The 13,856-nt window shown below is 44.1% G+C and overlaps 1 long non-coding RNA gene across 1 annotated transcript in view; it reads right to left on the bottom strand.

The window, feature by feature from the left end:
• LOC121676427 overlaps nt 1-11,694 on the bottom strand; it is a 42,581-nt gene extending 30,887 nt beyond the window's left edge. The window contains exons 1-3 of the long non-coding RNA XR_006020454.1: nt 8,581-11,694; nt 7,780-7,897; nt 1,029-1,205 (exon numbers count right to left, since the gene is read on the bottom strand). This is a non-coding gene — a long non-coding RNA (uncharacterized LOC121676427). The remainder of the gene's footprint in view (nt 1-1,028; nt 1,206-7,779; nt 7,898-8,580) is intronic.
• Nucleotides 11,695-13,856: the final 2,162 nt, after the last annotated feature.

The following is a 13,856-nucleotide window of genomic DNA, read 5'->3' as shown; positions in this document are numbered from 1 at the left end:
TAGCTCTCACGAATGGCCGAGGGATATTTTTCTGGCTGGACTGGAGTTTATACACAGAGAGCCACATCCACCAAAAAAAAAAATCATGACTCATTGAATATAAGGAACAATTTACTGAAGCCAAATTTTCAAGTGCTCCTCCCTCTGCTCCTGCTCCCTTGGCTCGCTGTCCTTGGGGCACACCAGCCCTTTACTGGTGACAAAAACTAAGTTAAAATTTCTTATTTACTGCATCTGAATGAAAGCTGTTTAGCTTTTTCAGAATTACAGTTCTACAAAGTGCTCATGCCATACTTTTATTCACCTGAAAAATACCCAGCTACTGAGACCAACCTCTTTCCATTTCCTGTGGTCTTACAGCATTGCATCTTTGACTACCAGGTCTCAGGCACCAGTGCTTGAGGAGGACATGCACTACTTCCCCTCATCAAAAAAGGACCATGTTAAGGGTCCTTGAAAATCTAAAGCAGACTCTGAATGGTGATTTTTCCAAAGATATTTTTGTTCTGGTTTGGTTTTTGGTTTGTTTTCTTTTGCCTGTCCACAATTAAATTTGATCTCTGTAAGAGAGTACAGATCATGCTTAGGAAATACCTTGGTTCTTGTTCACTTACAGCCTTGTGTGGGGTACCCCTTCCTGGTCATCCTTCCAGGACACCAATAGGTATTTCTAGCACAACGGCATTGCAGAATCACAGGGACACAACACAGTGGCCGATTGCAGATGCTGTGTTAATGAACATTGTCCTTAGATGTTCACAAACAGCTAAACCTGGCTATCTTTCCCCCAAATACCTTTAAAGACATAAACTGAGAATAGACCTGTCCAGGCTGATATGTTAACACATCTAAAGCATCAAAATCATTAAATGAGTCACATAAGCTCACATTTTACTGGTAAAAAGTACTTAGCAGCACCACCTTTGAAAAACATCACAAATGTCATATAAATGGACATTTTGAGATAAAGTTTTTTCTGTGTTTTTAGATGCACCACCCTCACCCTCTTCCTCCATTGCATACCTTACCTCAAAAACATTTGACCCCAGATGCAGTATTCAGGAATCTTTAGATGAAGGAGTAATCAACATGCTGCTTCTTACAGCAGGAATCCAGGAGTTCCCATCTTCCTGAAAGTGACTGGGACTTCGGTTGCCCAAGCGACTTCAGCAAACAGGACTTCAAAGCCTTTCAAAATAGTACAGCTGAAAAAAAAATAAATAAAGTTTGTAACTAGCCTAGAATTTTCAAATGCTTAACGACTTTTTTTATGGAGCACATTTGCACTTATCAGCCTTATCCAACATTTCAAAGGGCAAGCAGTGGTGGTCGGCTTGGCTGCCCATCCCTAGCACCAGCCCTTCCTTCTAATTTTGCCTCCTGCTTGTTGGAACTTGTTTTCGATTGCACATCTATGGGGGAAAGATTTACATTTTCCTGCATGTCTGCAAAAGGCCTGCCACAATGTCTGAGCCCTCTAGATGCTACAATAATAATAATAATAATAATAATAATAGTAATTACGAGCACGATTCCCAGTGTGCGCGGTGTGCAGCAAGGCAGCTGAGAGCCCGACCGCCAGCAGCTTTGTAGTCTGACATCTAATTACCAGCAAAGGAGAGGGTGGAGGAAGGCCAGCTATAGCAAAGGACAAGGGAAAAGCTCTTGGGAGAAAACTGGAGTGCTTTACAAGGTGGAGTTGCTCTGCTCAGCTGTGCTTAATGAAGATGCTGTGACTAAACACTTTTAAGGTATCACTCCAGAGAAATCCCTTTGTTTATGTTGGGAAAGCGTGTCTGGGTGGATTTGAGGTCCTTTTCTGCTGCTTAGGGAATTCCACAGGCTGGCATAGACCACAAAACACCCCTAAGCATCAGGAGAAATCAAGGAGCAGCAAACGAACAGGGATTGCCATGCTATCAGGGAATGCCAGTGGGTGGATACGGGCTGCACCAAGAGCAGGCACAGGAAATCTGCAGAGTCCCAAACCCCTCTGATTTATTGCCCCGGTGCAAACCATCTGCCCAGCACATGGTCAGTCAACCTAATGCCTCTAAGAAATCCCACCTGAAACCCAGCAGGCTGAGACATAGGGCAAAAGAGACCTCTTGGGTCATAAATACAGCTCTGTGTTTCTGCAGGGAACTGAGCTACATATTTCACTCAGAATGGTGAGCTGGGAGGGATATGGGTTGGGGTTTTGTTTTATGGGAAAAAATCTGCAATTTTGGAATTTGTTTTCTACTTCGAAGCAGGTAATAAATTTGTCAGTGACTGCAATTCCAAAATGGCTTCACATGAGATACATCAAAGTGTTTGGTGTCCATGAAATCTGACATAGGCCTTTAAAAATCATAAATTATCTTTTTCTATAAGACAGAAAGACATTGAACCATAACATTCCAAAATATAGAAAAATCTGGAGCAATTTGAGTTTATTTAATTTTTGTCCAATTCAAAGCATTTCTTCAAGAGAATTCTTTGCTCAATACATCAGCATTTCCACTGGTCCCAATGTTTCCCATTCCTGGTGTTGTTACTGCACTTCTGCCCAAAAAGCCCTAAAACTTTTGAAGCCAAAGAAGACAGCTCGTGCTGGCAGCAGCTTTGGGGAATGGTCCCCATGTGCTGATGTGAGCCCTGCTTGGGTCATGCTGGGATCGCCTGGGATACCCAGAGCAGACACCCAAGCATTCCCCCAGAGCCTTGTCAGCCAGGCACACGTGGCCAGCTGGTTTCTCCCACCACAGGCGGAGCCGGAGGGCAGCGCACACGCGGCTGCCTCTGCACACAACAGCATCCCGCCAGGCATTTTCTTGTCTCAACAAATTATCCTGAAGCGCCTTAAAATATTCAGTTTGCTGGAAGGAATTGGAGAAACGTGAAGACATAGGATGCGTTTTGCTGAACAGAAAACTCTTGCTGCAAACAGTGAGGGCATGATACAGCACGGCAGCAGAAGGGGAGAGGGAGATGACAGCACAACGAAGCAAATGTTTTGCAGTGGCATTTGTCTGGAGTGTAAATTAGGAGCTGGAAGGGCTCAGTGACAGTCCAGCACACACCAACAGCAGGGTCTGCGGGTGCATCAGGAGCCAGAGGCGGCAGCCCAGCCTGCAGGACCAGCTGCCGAGGCAATGCTAAAGGTAGTCTAAAAATAAAGCACTTATCAGGGTGAGAAAGGCTGAGTATTTCATCACTCTGCCTCAATCAATGACTAGCAAAGCATGAGCAAAGAGGATTTCTGTTTTCTTAGGAGCTGTGCTCTGATTCAGAGTTTGCTGGGCTTGGGCAAATACCTTCTGTTGACTTAAGCCTTTCGAGAACGTTGTGCGAGCAGTGGGCTGCACCATCCCCCACCCGCTGGCATCTCTGCTCCTTATGGTGCAGGACACCAAAACACGGCATTTTTATAGAGAAAACACATAATACACATGGCCAGCCCAACACCTGTAAGAAGCAACAGGTTTGGTGTTCAGCTCTTCTTTTACCCACCTGCCCCATAGAGAAAGGCAAGCAAACCTTTCCCTGCTGGGGGAAAAAACGCTTCACCCCATCTGAGTAACTTGACCAACTCTGCCCTAGAAGATTTGTTATTTAAGGGACATTTCACTGAGCACACAGGTAGATTTGATTCTTAGGGCCTTGCATCCATGTGAGACAGCCTGGGAAAGGGCAGGGCAGAGCATTGGCAGGGCAGTGGTGGTGGCAGCAGCCACTGCTGGACCCACGGCGCCGGGCCCCTCTCCGCAGGCTGTGGGCAGGCTCTGAGCTGCACGGGGCAGCTTCACACCCTTGTCCACACGCTGGGACAACCTATATACAACTGTGGCGTCCAGCATCAGCCACTTCTGCAGCACAGATCCTCAGGCTGCTTTCCCATAGCTGAGCCAAGGAAAGTTCTCCAGCCCGGCGGCAGCGGGGCGCGCACGGACGCCGGGGGATGGCACAGACACGGTGACACGCTCAGCGCTGCCCTGCGAGGCACGCTGCCGCCGCACCGGGAGCCCTGGCCGTGGGAAAGCCTTTGATCTAACTACATCTCCCAGGGCCGCCTGCCGGACTCCGCTTCCACTTCGGTACCTGCTCTTGTAAACATCGGCGCCGGCGCACGCAGAAGCCACATCCTGTCATCCCCTTGTGCAATCTGCCGGGCCATCGCCCCCTTGGCCACAGCGCAGAGGGGTTGCGACACGCAGGGAGCGACACGTCCGTGTGGGGCAATGCAGGGCTGGGTCCCGTCGGGGCGCGGCCCCGGCTCCTGCCACCCGCACGCACCCGGCCTTTTGTTTTTTAAGTGACCAATACAGGCTACGTGCATCGGGAGATGGTTTCTGCAAGTAATTCTCCTCTCCACAGGAACATATATCTGACTTTATAATTCATGCACGCCTGGGAAGTTCAATCCAGTCCCACTGGAGCAGCAAGCTTGGCAGGAGTTTATTTATATAAAAGAGTGCATGCAGTAGCATGGAAAAAAAAATATCAAATCTATCAGAAACCAAAAGTCTTAATCCTAAACCAGCTTTGCTTTTCTTAAAATATGGTCTAGGGAAACTGCTTTTTAAATGTGGCTTCCATGTAGCTTTGGCTTTAATATTGCAATCCCTGCAGAATAGTGTTATAGTATAATAATTAAAACATTTACAAAATGAAGATAATCTATGGCTGATCCAAGTTTCTATGGAAATTTGGAGGCTATGCTGTATGCAGCTGTTCCCAACTAATGCAAAGGTTGGCTGTAGCTTTACTTCCAAGCCTGTTTGTATCTTGGGGGATAATTTATCTGTTCTGTTTACACAGTTCTCAGCTTGCACAGCCCTAGAGTGTAACATTCCTATGATTCCCAAGCAAAAGGGTGCTTTATCCTCCCAGCTCAGGCTAAGCAATTAATGTTCTTAGGTTTAATGAGGCAGCTCTGCTGAAAGGTGTGGGTGCTTGCTCTGGTGTTGCAGACATTGCACTGCATGAGATCCACCAGAACAGCAGACACACAAGGGGTGGAATGCAAACCCTTGATCATGCTGACCTGTTGTATCCCCAGACTTGGCAGAGGCTCTGCCAGATGATGGGCTGTGGGTATGGGCCCATCCCTGTGCCCTTGCTCCTGAGCTGATGGTTCCTGTAAATGGGTTTTGGTGAGCCCATGAAGGGTAAACACAGGCCAGAGGAAGCTGAAAAAAGGCAGTTTCCCCCCAGGATGTGGCTGGCATCTTAAGAGTAGGAAAGTATGTCTCTCTAAAGTTATGGGCACCCTTATACCTGTCACCCTATTAACACTTTCACAGACTCACACAGATCAGGGGAAGCTGTTGGATGACAAAGAAAAAGGGAAGAAACACCCGAAAAAGGATCTTAAATACAATGCTGAAGGACTTTTGGGGCTTATACATCATAAACGAGCCTGTTAAAAAGCTGGAGAACCTGCAACTTCTTGTGGGGGAGCAGAGAGCAGGCACTTGCTACCCGCTCATTGTCGTGACATGATTATGTTTTACATTCACAAACCTATCTCCAGTTAGTCTGTGGCTGATATAAGTAGTTTTCACTTTGCAATGTTAAATTACTAATGAAGAAAGTATTAATAACCTCTAAGCAAAGAAAGTTCGCCAGAGGAGCAAAGCTCTAGCAGCTACACGATGGCCCCAGGGGTGTAAAACCTTCAAGCCTCATTGAATCAACAGCATGAAAATCTGCTTTTTACAAAGGGAGAGAAAACCCTGCCATTCAGGAGCGCACAGAAGAAAATCTTTCAGCTGAAGTAAGGCTGGAGGTTCCCATCCTGAACAAATATCTAGTACCATTCACCAAATGAATCTCTTAACATTAGTTTGAACTCAAAGACAGAAAGTCATAAAGCTTCACAGTGGGAATTAAAAAAAAAAAGCCCAAACAACTAAAAATAAGCCAAAATACACACAAAAAAGTCCCAATCCCAGTATTTTAATTCCTGGTTGTATTTAGCCACTGCAGGACAGCTGAGTTACAGTTGGGATGGAGGTGGCAATGGCTCAAAAGTGTCATTGATTTTAGAGAATAACTGTATTCAGCGGTCCTCAGTCACTTCTCAGTGAAAATCATTTGCAAACAAAGATACATATCCCAAGACATTAAAAAGTCTGTTAAAGGGGGCCTACAGGAATGCTGGAAAGGGACTTTTGACAAGGGCATGTAGTGACAGGACAAGGGGTACAGCTTCAGACTGACAAGAGGGCAGGTTTTGATTAGATGTTGGGAAGTCTTTATTGTGAGGGTGGGGACAAGAGATTTGAATACACATATTTGGTATTGCATAAGCATGTAAGCCAGGCTGAGATCACCCTGAACTCCTCTGCTTCCCCAAAGGGCAGGATCAGTTCAGCCCCAGCAGGCACAGACTCTGCCCTGATGGAGAGCAATGGCCTGTTCACCCTCTGGCCTCTCTGACTTGTGTGTGGGGAATAAGGAATGGGTTTTGATGTAACACCAGAGTGATTTCCTAGAAGACAACAAGATTTGCTGAGCTGCCTGTGCTAAAGGATTGTTTGCAGAAGCACAGGTCTCTCTGTGTCCATGCCAGGGTTTGCAGCAATAAATCATAGGTTCACTTGGATGCATTCCTTATTGCCTGTGGGAGCCCTGTTGCTAAGTCACACAATTATGTCACTATGCAGCATCTATGATTTTTTTTGTTCCCCAAAAGATCTTCTGGGCATACAGGTTTCCTTAAGACAAAAATCTTAAATTTCCAGTTACACATCACCTAGATTTTGGTCATCATTTTACCTGCAACCTAGACAGCCCATGAAAATATGTCTTCATATGGTTCTGTGCTGGGTTATAACATTGGCCACCTCCATCAGAGCTGCTCACTTTCCTTTTTGGGACAAAATAGATAAAATATTATGGGGTTCAGTAGTATCTGTTTCTAGCAGTCCTACATCAGTTCCTGATCATCATCATCATAAACCATAACAATACAAAAACACAACTAAGATTTATCTGAGATTAAGAAACAGGTCTCCTTCAATACCTTAAGAAATCCATTAGAAAGCAATTTGCAGTCTGCTTGCTTTCTGCCCAGAGAAGCTGTGGATGCCCCATCCCTGGAAGTGTTCAAGGCCAGGTTGGACAGGGCTTTGAGCAATCCAGATTAGTGGGTGGCATCCCTGCCCATGGCAGATGATCTTTAAGGTCCCTTTCAACCCAAACCACTCTGTGATTCTGGTTTGCAGGACACCACCTCTCTTACTCTAATGGCCAGTTTTGTTGTTTCTATTATTACACTGTTTTAAAGCCAGAGCCTAGAAATTTCTGCACATATTTAAATCTCTCCCTGTACACATAAAGGCTTTGGATTTTTTAAAAAAATTATTTAGATTCTGGTATTTTCTTTGTGACTGCTACTGCTACACACATTAAACCAGCTCTGAAGTTAAACAGCAATTAGAGCAAATGTTAAGATCATCAGCCACTCAGGTCTATTAAAGCAGAAAACTATTTTTGAGGCAATCCAAGAAACACAGCCCAGCCAGCCAACAACAACACACCTTCCTCGTAAAGGCACAGGTTTCGGTGCAGCCAATGAGCAGCTGCATCTGACCCCTGAGCTCAGAGGAGCCCGAGCGCCAGCTAAAAATGCAGCTGCAATGTAGATACATCCTGGGAGCACATTGCCCTTCAGTTTCCTTTCCCAAAAAAGGGGGGAAGGTGCGTGGTGTCCAACTGTGCTGTGAGCATGCCCACCTGGACAGAGAGATACAAGAGAAACCTGTTAAAAAGAGCAAACTGGAGCCAGACCTGAAACTGTGACAAGATGGTGCAAGCTGGGATCCAGGAGCACATAAGCTTCTCTTGCAGAACCAGTTGTCCTCATCCCATGCAACTTTGGTTTCCACTGACAGGGAAGATCCTTTTTCTGTCATACATAGAAGACAGAGCACATCCTTCATCAGGCTTCAGCATTTGCATGGCAGAATGCATTCCTGATTAGAAATAGGCATAAACTCCCAATTAATTAACAGCTAAAAATTACTTTAAAGAGGTCTTTAAGATCCTTTTTTTAACTTCCTCTGGTCCCCTTGAAATTTAATAACAGAAAAACCCATGTGAAACTTCTAAGGTGTTTTAATTCACTTTAATTCTCAAATATATTACAGATTTTAAGAATAAGGGTTGTTGCCTAACATTCACCCCGATGGAAAAGGCATCTTTCAGGCCATACTCCAAACTGCAAGGGTCCATTAAGGAGAAGGCTACATGAACACCCCTTCTCTCGTGTGGCTGCTTTGCCATGGTGTTCCTGGGATCCAGAGCAGAGGGGTGGGAGGGCAGGAGCCACCTGGTGGAAGCTTCTCAGGATCTCCATTGGCATGGTGGGAGCTTGCAACCATGGTGAAAAAAAGGAAGGGTTTTGGTAGCAAAACTGACCTTTATGAATACTGCTGGTATCATAAATATGTCTGCAGACCCTCACAAGATGCCTGTGGGCAAGAAGGAAGGAGCAGGACATGGTGCACACATGCAGGGGCACACCAGGAAGCATGAGAACTTTAAGCACCTGCCTTTAAATAATGCAAACCATGTTGTGTTCAGTCCTACCTCAGGCAGGCTTCCAACGTGTTCCTGGCATCCACACACCAGCTTCTCAGGGTTTAGTCCTGCAGTCTGCATCCATCCTTCCCTATCCTGTTTAATCAACAAGTTTGTAAAATGCTGATTCTGCAGGGATTTTTCCATTTTTCTCTGAAATGACGCTGTCACATGGAAAGGAGAACTCATCTATTGTACCAATGTGTGAAATAAAAAGGATGCCGATTGCAGAACAGAAAAATAATAATAAAAACAAAAAGGCACCAAGGCCATCTTTAAAACAGAAGCAAGTGATATTGAGTAGAGAAGAGCTAAGTACCTTGTTTATATACATCTCAAGTGCTTTTCCTTTGTGGAGTAAAAAAAAGAAAAATAAATATATCTGGACGTTCACACTCACATGGGGACATTACAGGTTCATTACACTTGTAGACTTTCTGTCTTCCCCAGTCCATTAACATCCCATCCCCACAGCTCAAGCAAGATTTCTCTGGAGATGTCACCTTCCTTCATCACATCTAATATTCAATAAAGACATAAGAGAATTTAATAACAGACTGCACAGGGGAGACTTCTGTTCAAACAGCCAAGGTTGCAGCTGATGGGGTTTTACTACAGATGCTGAAGAAGTATGAGTGACCAGGAAACCATAGGGTGTTTAGTTTTGGAGGTCATGCCAGTGAAGCTACTGGCATCACCCCAGCCAACCCAAATTTGTATGAAACAAGATATAAAAGGCTTGTGCAGCCTTTCCAGCTTCATCTGATAGAGTCCAGTTCTCTGTCATTTGGCTCTATACATTTACAAAATTCCTAGGAGAAGTAATGCCTTCTCCAAAGGATCCTGAGACAACACAACAAGTAAAAGAGACCAAAGTGGTCAAAGTGAACTTGCACCCATCTTAATCACAGTTCCTGAATTTAACAGAGTATTCCTGGATTGCTTAAAAAAATCTGCTGCCCTACTTGAGGAACCAGCCCCTAGTTGGTCTTCTGCTGGAATAACTACTTACATGAAGAGCACAGTGTTTTATGGCCCCTCTCTCCCAGCCCTGATATAGTTTCCACAGCCAAAATTTTCAGGAACGACTATTGGGTTTGGGTACTCAAATTGAAAAACCTTGAGAAGCTAATGCTTTTATTTTTTGGATCTGGAAGTGAGCAAGCATTGTCACAGCAGTAGTCTTGTATAAAACCATCTCAAAAATTCCAGAAAAACTGGGAAATGAAGGTTACAAAAATACCACATCATTTCTAAAAATTGTGGCAAGCTAAATTGTGGCACACTAACCTGAGAGCTGGGTCTTGAGGTTCTGTATGGCTTATTCATGCAGTGCCTGCCAGGTTCTTTGTCATTCACCTTTTACAAATCCATGTTCACATATTCATTTTGCAGAGGTGTACTGGAGTGTTTTCTATAAATGCTTTTGCTGCTGGAGATGGGCGATTGGCTTCATGATTCTTCTCAGATGTGTGTTTAAATGGAGAAGGGAACAAGCCAAGTATAGACAGATACTTGGTTACAAATATTATATATGTACTACGAGGTAAATATAGGTGAGAAATGGAAAATGTTTATTTGCTGAGAGCTGAGCCAGATAACCAGGGGCAATGCCCTTAAGAGTTAAGCTTCCAGTTTTGCCACTGGTTTGCTGAGGAGGACAGATATGCAAGGTATTGATGGTAGCTGCACCAAGGTTATTATTAAGTAAAGAATTCAGGACCCTTTCACTCCCCCTTTCTCACTAAATCTGTGAATTTAGTTTTTACTACACTAAAGACATCTCAACTTTTTATTTTCAACTATTTAATGTAAATTGCCAGATTTCTTGCATGCTTCAGGAGATTCCTTCCAAAATGGAGTAGGGTTGGTATTAATTTCTGGGCAGTTTTCTCCCAGAAACATCTCTATTTTTATTGATCCTTCACAGGCTCAGTGATTCCCTCATTCTGGGCTCCCCACACTTGGTGCCCTCATCCTGCTTCTGGAGATCTGTCCTCGCAGACCTGGTGCATCACACACTTGTGTGTCGCCCACTTCTGCCACCCCAGGGAGTCCTCACCGTTTTGCTGCCAGAGCATTGAGCCACAGGGAAGAAGAGGTTTGTAAGGTCCAGAAACAATCTTAGGGAGAAGAAAGAAAATGCTGAGTGTTGGCTACTTGGCAAAGGCTGCGCATCTGCTGCTGTTGTGGAAAATGCCTGGGAGGCACCATTAACCATTGCTCTTTGCTACGGGCTGGCTTGTGTCCACACCACTAAGGACCAGCGCTCTCTGAAGGGCAGTGGTTACCTTCATGCTGTGCAGCACTTGGCCTGGGTCTCCTCTGAGCTTCCTGCAGAGCCCCACAGACCCCAGGTCAATAATTACTGCATTGATGATGGTTTTTTAAGTTTGAAATGGTGAAAGAAATGGATGGCAGGCTGCCAGCATGATGTTTTTCAGCAGGGTGTGAAGGCATTTTGGGTTCTACAGCACAGCATGGAGGACAGTGGGCATGAGGTCTCCTGGGATGGCTGGAGGACTGTCCAGGGTACAGTCTGGTCCAGCTCATGCCAGGCTCTTCTGTCTGTGCAACCTGAAAAAAAGCCCTGTCAGTCATGTCGAGGTTTCTCCTTGGGAGAAACCAGTTGGTTTGCTCCAGAGCAGAGACAGGAGGGAGCTCATATGCATGCCATTGAGACAGCCGGTGAGCAGAGCCCGGGGAGAACAGAGGCAGCCAAATTGGCTGTGCAGACAGAAGTTGCTCTCATACCCCCACCATGGTCTCACCCAGCAAGATGTTAAACACAGAACAAACAATGCAATTTTTCCTGACCATCCCCTGCAGGATCAGCAGCGGGTCCCTCACTGGTCACTGTCACAGCCATCAGTTTGGAGGTGACTCTGGCATGTACTTCTTCAGCCACTATGAACTCCTTGAGCTTTGGCAGATGAAGCCAACCTTCGTACCTTTGCTCTGCAATTTTTAAAGGTCAGTGTGACTAAACAGCAATTCTTCTGTATCTCTTTCAATTAGCCTTTAGTTTTGAGCCTGTCTTGGGGTTTAAACTCAGTCTTAAGATGTTAAGATGCATGAAACACCTAAAATCAAATTAAACAGCACACAACTGGTGGATTTCAATATCCCCCCCATCCCATTTACAGTCCATGTTTGCAGTCGTGCAGCTCTGACTGAAACCAGTATGAGACAACATTATTCTCTATCACACACAGTCTATTTACAGCAATACATGAAAATGTTTACCTTAAAATATAAATGTAATTATAAAGGTATAATTACAGATATGCCTGCACCTCTTTGAGCCACCTCAAATTACAGTTTCAAATTATAACAATAATAAAGGATCGAATAAATGACCTTGATTAATTTCATTACAGAGCAGAGTGAGCGCCACTCAGCACAGGGTAAGCTTACACTGCCTGACCTCATTTCATCCGGCCTCCTCCCTGCACCCAAGAGCTCCTGATGGCACATCAGGTGAGTCGTTCCTCCCAAAGACAGTTGCTAAGCAATCAGCTGCAGGGTTATAAATGTTGAGTGCTTGATATACAGCACATGGGGGTAGAGATTAACTTTTTTTTTTTTTTTCTCCTTCTTTCCAGGTATTAAGGGAACCAGGGTGGCTCACCTGAACTGCACTGGAAGAGTTTGGAATCAGAAATCAACCCAGATTTAAGGCAGCCTTCAGTGTTTGTGTACAGATTGAACTGATTTATCGTGCGTGCTATGTGCCGAGTTGCAAAACCTTGCTATATTAGTGATTTAAAAGGAGGAACAATTTGATTTGTCATTACTAATAGGGATGTAACTAAATTAGTCTCCCACATACTTTATGCTGATGAGGTCTTGCTTAGATTTCCCTTTGTAGATTTACATCCTCACTAGCTTTAATCACAGCTAAGAAACATATTGTATGAGTAATACTATTATGAAATACTGAAGTATTTTCAGAGGGGTTTAGAAACCCAAGAAAATCATAGAAGTCAAAATCAAAGGTAAGCTTCAATATTCAGCCCTATGTTGTACATTTGATTAAATATTAATTCACAGCAATGTGTTGGGTACTTTCAACCAAGCTCTCTTGACCCATTTGAAATGCACAGTCACGTATATAAACTTGGCATTTGAAAAAGGACAGGTCAACGCTGTAGATCCCACTTAAATCTTTTCTACAGTTCTTGCTTAATTAGTGGTCTAATCCTACTCCTATAAGTTGTTGACTTGCTCGCAGTTGTGGAATTAGGAAAATATTGCTGTAAGATAGATAGCAGGCTTTGGGGAAAAAAAGTCTCTCTCTTTAATACTTTTTTTTTTAGTGTTTTGATTGGTGTGGGTTTTTTTGGTTTTTTTTTTTCTTTTTTTTTTTTAAGCAAAACAATAAGAGATGAGAGGAAGACAACCAAATCCTGGTTTAGTCAAAGAATATAACTTCTCCTACCAACAGCAGAATGTCTGGATGGGAACATTAGAAATTGGGCTGCTTTCTGGTTAAAAAGAGGAAAAAATGAAAAGCCACTGGGTAACTTCCTGAACTACAGTGGGATACAATGTGAGAAAAGAATCAGGAGGCTCCTTGAGCAAGCTGGGAAGCTGAAACATCCAGACTACAGCAAGACACTTCAGCACTTGTCTTCATCAGTGAAACTGGGAATAGACGGTGCAGGTTAGCAGAGTGCTGCCTCTGCCCTGCAGCTCAGGGGGACATTACAGCCTTGGCCATGGCCAAAACATCCACAACTATCAGTGAGCAATTTGCTACTGTCAGTCCGTGCTTTGATGACCAAATAAATTCAGCACTGGGATGGAGCCACCTTTTTTTCCCATCCACAGTCATTCCTCAGTGCCAACTATCTTGCATTGAAATTTCTTTAAGGTTTTTGCTTGTGTGAAACTGTTAATAGCATTTCATTTGGTATCAAAGCTTTGATCTCCCCACTTAAATACCACATTAATGCAGAGCTCCCCTGGGTGGATGAGTTCACAGTATTAGTTAACCTCTTCTGCTGGAAGTCCCAAATATGATTTAGAAATAATTCTGTGCATTGTGACAGAAACAAAAACTCATCCTTAATTAAAATTATAAATAAAAGGGATTTCTATCCTTAGACTAACCCGAATTCAGACAGCAGCTTTGTGCTGCCTTTTCACTGCATTAAAGGAAAATTAAAATTCTGCATGCTCAGCTTGGGAGTCTAACTTCTGGTCAGAAAGCAGGGCATTTTCCTGAATAGCGTAAAGCACCTGTGAGCAATAAACTAGCTAAATCCTCAAAACATTTAGAT

This window comes from Corvus kubaryi, unplaced genomic scaffold, assembly GCF_017639235.1.
Source record: "Corvus kubaryi isolate FWS band 111438036 unplaced genomic scaffold, C.kubaryi_AGA036_p1.0 split1-131, whole genome shotgun sequence".
Lineage (NCBI taxonomy): Eukaryota > Metazoa > Chordata > Aves > Passeriformes > Corvidae > Corvus > Corvus kubaryi.
This window is presented reverse-complemented; position numbering and strand designations above follow the sequence as displayed.